Source organism: Pinus tabuliformis, chromosome 1_2 (genome assembly GCF_031772625.1).
Source record: "Pinus tabuliformis cultivar Carrire ecotype Pingquan chromosome 1_2, CPIR1, whole genome shotgun sequence".
Taxonomy (NCBI): domain Eukaryota; kingdom Viridiplantae; phylum Streptophyta; class Pinopsida; order Pinales; family Pinaceae; genus Pinus; species Pinus tabuliformis.
In genome coordinates, this window is record NC_142298.1 from 152,769,918 (window position 1) to 152,777,226 (window position 7,309).

The window sequence follows — 7,309 nt, forward strand, 5'->3', positions numbered from 1 at the left end:
AAATATATTGATTCATATATACCACAACAAAATGTTGTTGCAGAGAGAAATAATTGAACCTTAAAGGAAATGGAAAATTATATGATCCAATCTAAGGGATTAAATCTTCATTACTATGCATAATCCATTTTTTTTCCAATTACATAGTGAATCACACTAGCACAAAGCCTTTAAAAACACAACACCAAAAGAAATATTGACTAAAATTAAAGTAGATGTAAGACACTTCCATGTATTTGGTAGTGAAACATGTGCTCACAAACATGATGAGAAAAGTAAAGAATTATAGAATAAAAGTGAGAAGTTCATTCTTTTTTGGATATTATGAAGATGTAAAATGTTATAGACTTCTTAAACCTCATTCCAATGAAATAATTATTAGAGGATAAGTTAATTTCAATGAAAGTATCTTGACCTACAAGCCCAATTCATAGCTTGTGCCACCTTTGGCCTGTGATCCATGTGACAATTGTTTCATATTTTCTTTTCAACTTTTCTAATGATCATATTCTAGTTTCCTCTTTATATGATGATAGTGATGATGAAAATCCACCTTTTCCTACTGACCTTCCTTCAATTGAGTCCATTGACATGAACTTGCACCAATGCCAAGACGTGGGTTTATTCAACAAAAGAAGTAGCTAGTGATAGTGGTAGTGATCATATAAATCAACATTGTGCATGTTTGTAGTTCTAGTGAACTTTTTTTTTTTGGCTTAAGTCGTAAAGACACATGATCCAGAAATTTGTAGACGTTTATGTCCATCCAAATTGGGACACCACAATGAATGAAGAATATCGTTTCTTAATGGGAAAAAATATTTATGATCTTGTTCCTTTTCTCAAAGGAATATAATTTATTAATGTAAATGGTTATATAAATCTAATAATGCATTAAATGTAAGTATTGAAAGACAAAAGGCCTAGTTAGTTGAAAAAGGATTTTCTTAATTTGAAGGCATTGCAATGCATTTTTTTCCCTTATACACAATATAAACTCATCCGCCTTGTTCTGTCCATTGTTTCCTCACATAGAAGGGAGGTTCATCAAATGGATTTAACTCCACCTTCTTGCATGGAATATGCAAGAAGAAATCTACATGGAACAACCTTCTACCTATGTTCAAAATGGCACTAGCCTTTTTTTTTTCCTTAAGAAGTCTCTCTATGGTCTTCAAAAAGATCCTCAAGTTTGGTATGCTAAAATGGATAGATTTCTTCATGAAATTATCTTTTCTTGATGTCATTTCAACCCTGATGTATATACCATGAATGTAGGAAACCATCTTATAATAATTGTTCTTTATGTCAATGACCTTATCTTCATTGGTACTAACTCTACAATTTTAACCCATCTAATGCTTAAGAAGAATTTTGAAATGATGGACTTAGGTTGTTTGCATTATTTCCTTGGCCTCTAAGTATTGCAAACCAAGGAAGGACTTTCTCTTTCCCAATCTAAGAGTGCATGTGATTTTTTCACCACTTTCACATGGAAGAACATGAACCGACCTCTTCTCCCTTCTAGTATGGAGTCAAACTTGTTGCCACCTTGACCACACCCAAAGTAGATGCCACTTCTACCATAATTTGATTAGTATCATTTTGTATTTAACTCATACCCATCCTAGTATCTCCTTTTCCATTGGCCTTGTTGCTTGATATATGAAAATACCCCATGAGAGCCATTAGAAAGTAGAAAAAACAATACTTCAGTATACCAAAGGTAGAGTTAAATTTAGGATACATTATAGTTCAGGCTGGAACTCCTTTATTGGTTGGTTTCACTAATTTTGATTGGGCCACCAAACCTAATGATCAAAATCCTACTACTGATTATGTTTTTAGTCTTGGTTCTAAACTTTTCATTTGTGTGTGTAAGAAACAATAGGCTATTTCTCCTTCTTCAAAAGAAGCATAATACTAAGCAATAGTTAATGCAAGTCAAGAAACATTATTTCTTTGACATATTCTTTTAGAGTCTGGATTCTTACAACAACATCTGTCCATGCCTTGGTGTGACAATCAAAGTATCATTAAAACTTACCAAATATCTAGTTCATCATCAACACAACAAACACATTGAGATACAAATGCACTTCATAAAAAATATCATTCATGATCATGTTTGTAAAGTTCTCTTTTTCTCTATAGATAATGAATTTGCAAACATTTTCACAAAGTCTCTTACAAAAACAATTTTTTTTAAACTTCAATCTATGTTGGGAGTTCTGGAAGTTGTCATCAAGAGGGGATAGACTCTAATTCCTCCTTCCTTCTATTATTGTGTCACCTTTATAATTCCATTAGTCTTATCCCAAGTTGTTCTTAAGGGGGTATGTTAGAATATTTAGACACTTAGGAATTAGTTAAGTTCAATTTGGCCTAATGTATCTTTACACAAAAGTGTGTTTCTTTACTACTCATTAATTTGCATTTGTAGTTTTATAATCTAACGATCACAATATGCTCTTAGTGATAAAGCGATCTAACAATACATATTCTCCTTGAAACTAATGACTATATTGATTTGTGGCTTACCACCTAATTGGTCCATGATATTGGTTTAAATAGCATGGATGATCACTTGTTGAAGATCAATTGTTAGAAGTTCTTATGTATGTTTTTTTTTGCATTAATATATAGCCTCAAGTGGCATGTTCGTTAAGACCATGGACTATTTTCTTCGTGGAGAGCTTTAATTGCTTAAAAACACTAATGTATTGAGATTTGAGCTAGTTATGTGAGTGGTTACTTGAGGTGTTCATCATATATAGAAAAACCATGTTTTGTCAACCACAATAAGCCAATTAATCAACATAAATTGAAAATAAAATAAAAAATTCATTCTATAAAACCCAAACCAAAATTATTTTTACTATTGATAAAGTCTTGACTTTAAAAAACCTAAATAAAAACACCATGGTCTCAAACTTTATGCATAATCTATACCACTAAAAATTCAAATTAAAGTAAACCAAAATTATGATGTTAACTTTTTTTTTAAGTAAAAATCAATTCAACCAACATTTTATACTTACATAAAATGTTCCCACTACATCATTATCATTAACTAACTATGGGAATAAAATTTCCATTCATAAAATTCTAAATAAGAATAAAATTTCCCTTCATAAAATTCTAAATATGAATAATTAACAAAACACTCTTAAACCTAAAAAGAAAATCCAATAAAAGTACAACACAACATTTCTATGGAAATATAGAAATATGATAAGTATTGACTTAACTACTTGTAATTGTCATATCCATATCAATAATTATATGCATCACATTAAACAACATCGATATCAAATAAACCTATCCTTCTACGACACTCTCAAAACAAGAAACACAAATAAACAAAAGATTAAAGTGCCAAAATAATATGAGGTATCGTGCAATGAGGACATAATTCATTATATGAGGTATTTTAAATCTTCACGCAACTAGTGAGAGGTTGCAAGGCTTGATGGGACTCGAAAGAGTGGGATTTTCAAAACCATCTATTCTCATAAAGTCAGCCATTATGAAATTTTTATATTCTAAACTTAAGAGGGCCCACTAGAATATATGCCCACATACCTAAGTGGGCCTAATAGAACCTATATCCACATATTTAACCGGGCCCCATAGATTATATAACCCCTTATATCCACATACTTAACCAAGGCCCCCACCATATATATGTATGTGATGGCAAACCCATTATTAATATGGAATACTAATAAATAAATAATGTTTACCATGATGCAAGTCTACATCGGCATTGGAAAAATATATTAATGGTATGACATTACTATGAAAGTTAACTTTCATTGATTATTATATCTTTCGAATCTAGTGTGTATAACAATATACACTATCGATTTAAGTTGATGGTTGATTATAAAAATATATATTTCGTTCTAAACACAATGATTTAAATGGAATAGCAAATGCCATTTATTTGATATTTTATTTGTCAATATTTTGAAGTCTTATTGTGCACTTTGTTCTTCCCAATGTAATTTTAATCAATATTTCATTGATAATATGACCATGCATTAAAGTTCCATATAATTCTTCTTTCCAACTATACTCATGGGAAAAAATATTTTATTAGTCCTTGCTTGGCCAAGGATTATAACATTTACTTTGCCGTCAAGGTGTGTTGATGGTGTATTATTTGGCTGTGTTTTTGCAATTTTAACTAAAGTTTTGGGAAAATACTTAATATTTCTATTAAGTATTTTCAGTTGCGGACTTCTACCCTAGGCCTCTGTGCACTCAACTGCAGACTTCTACCCTAAGTCTCTGCGCACTCAGCTGCAGACCCTGTTCCTACGCTAAGACTCTCGCTCTTAGCTCTTTACAGAATCATCAAGAACTCAAACTTACTTAGAACTCTACTTTCCCCCTTATACTCTTCTAAGACTCCCCTTTTATACAATCCCATGGTCCGCGGACCAAGGGAAGATCTCCAAAGCCAACACAAGCTATCTAAACTAAGGGCAGAAACCCTTTTTGACTCTTGATGTCTTCACGCTCCGCGGCCACAAAATGCGGAGACTTTACATTCCTTTATACAAAATTTGGGCTTTCTACCCCAAACTTAGGATTTTAGTCCCAAAAATGACCCAAGGGGACCCATTCCCAACATGCCCCAAACACAAACATGGTGACTCACCCTCGAGTCACTTGGCTGGCGCGGAGATCTTATCGCGAAGACCTCCTAGCTCGACTTGGACTACTGCAACTTCGGCGGTACTGCTGCCTACTTCATCTCCTTGACCAGCTGCTCCGTCACTGGCCCTGTGCCATCTAACTGAATCTTTTGCTGAGTCTCCTGCAGACTAGCCAGCTTTCCTTCAATAGTGGTCATGATCAAATAGGCCTTGTTCAACCAAGGCTTTAAGCGATCCTTCAGCATTGCTTCCTTATGCTAAGCTACATCTACTTGTTCTTTCAAAGCCTTAGCCTCCTGCAACTTTGCCAGCCTCTACGTGATGGTGACAATGTGCACCATCACTTTAACTTCGTCATAGCGTTGCTGCAGCTCCCGCGCTTCTGTTTCCAACCTCTGCATAGCGATGTCCTCTTGCAGGCTGGTGACCACCTCAAGCGACTACTCAAAGAGTGTCGTGGAGTCCTTCACTGCGCTATCCACTATTGCTACGATGTATTTCATAGTTGACTAGCGTTGTTCTTTGATTTCTGGCGGATTCGAAGGCTAGGCCTTCAACTGAAACTTTGCGATTTTGAGGTTCAGTTCCAGCTAGAACTTTGCCAATTCGGTGCATGCATCGCGTACTCCAGCAACGAGCTTCTGAACCCACACATCTACTAGCTCAGCCTCGGGAATGTCCAGCTCTGGGAAAGATCTGCATGCCTCAGCCATGACCTTAGCCATGCGCTGATTCTTGTCCATAAGGTCGTTCACGAGGTCAATGACAGAGTCTCGCTGTACAACCATCTGGGTGTTGTTGACCTTCTTCTCATTGATTACCTGTAACGCGCATTGTTCGTGGGCCCATAGTTTTGCGATCATGCCATCCTGTAAAAGGTGAAGCACCTCACTGGAAAGCGTGGCCAAGTTAAGTCCAACTCCCTTGAGGGTGCTAACAGCGGGCCTGTAAGCTTCTATCTCTGTAGTCAGTTCTCCATCCGGCAACACTATTGCTCAGGGATCCCGTGAGCGCAACATCGCTGTGGCTTCTGAGGTGCTAGGCACCAAACTGGTTGACACCACGTCGGTCTGTATCTGTGATGTGTGGATCTGTAGCTCGTGCAGACTCGTCTGGATAACACCCAAAGGCTATTGCTGTTGCTGCTCGAAATACTACAGTAGTTCTGCGGTGGCATACCTTGCCGTATCACCTATGCCATTCAAGTACCCCTCCATTAGGGTGATTGGGTCGAGAGACGTCTTGCTAGTCTTGGACTTCTTCTGCAGCCATAATTTTTCTGGATCTCTATTGTGCTTGATGCAGAACGGAGTCGTCTCCGGGTCCACTCCTCCATGCTCCATCTGTTCGTCCTCTTGTTCTGTCTCTGGGGAAGGTGACGTCTGACTTCGGCCAGATCCATGCTCCTTTTCCTCCGCTTGCCCACCCATCTGCTTTGTGATAGCGTGCTCTGCCTTGGCATTATCCTAGGCCTCCTTTCTTCTCTTTGCAACCAACTGATCCATCTTCAGCTTGACTTCTTCCTTCTTTCGCTATGCGGCGGACTTGCTAGATCTCGCTATCAAGTCTGTGGCAGTGCGCCAATCTATTAGCTAGCGGTCGAGGACCGATGCAATCACGTCATCTGTGGCCAAGTATGGTAGGTCATGCCACTTTTGTTGAGGGTCCTTTCACACACATATTGAGACATAGTGGAAGTCAGCCTTGAATTTCACATACTCCTGCAGCTTATCAAAATTTGTTGGTCACAACCGCGGCTTGCGGTTGATGGCCATATGGATGCTCATTTCTATCAAGATCTAGAAGATCTTGCTATCCTTGATTCGCTGAGGATCCTTCGTAGCCCACAAAAAAGCGAACTCCGTTGCTTCTGGTAGGTCTGGTGCAACTAGAGGAAACTGACTATCCTCAGGTAGCTCCCATGCAACCAACACTATGGAAAACAATAGCCATGCATAGTGGAATGTATTACTATGATCTTGCACCACGTGACAGTTTATGAGGAACTCACTCAGAGGTAGCGTGCCTAGTTAAACTGTATGACCTCTGCGCAATGGGCTGCCAAGGCTATCACTAGTGCCGACACTTCATATGTGCGACACTTCCTCATGACTTTTCTTGCCAAGATTTGTGTCACCACTTTAACTGCAGGGTTAGAGATACTTGTGATGGTGTAGTCGCATGGCTTCTTTACTAGCTTGAATTTTTCCTTCATCGCCTTAGCAAGGGCATGCTCACCGGCCTTTCCACCAAACACCATGGCCGGATTTTCCCCTGAGTGTGGCAGCAACGTGATCCAATGGATCGGCATGTCATTGATGGGTATCAACTCCTCCAACCACAGACACCCATCGTGCACCAAGCATAGCAGCTTCTTGATCACGATCATCATGATGGGCGTGCGGTTGTAATGCGACACCCATAGTAGGTTTAGCAGGCCTACGTTGTCCACACCTTTCAGCCACTTCCTCAGCTCCAAAGTGATCACTCCAGTGTTTTTGTGGAAGACAAGGTGCATAAGTTGGTTTGTCACTAAATGAGGGAAACACTCCGTGTCAGTTGAGATCCTAGTCTTCCAATTTTAGAAGGGGACACGTCCCTAGCGTGGTCTCTTAAAGACAATTTTCTCTAGCAGTAGGGGT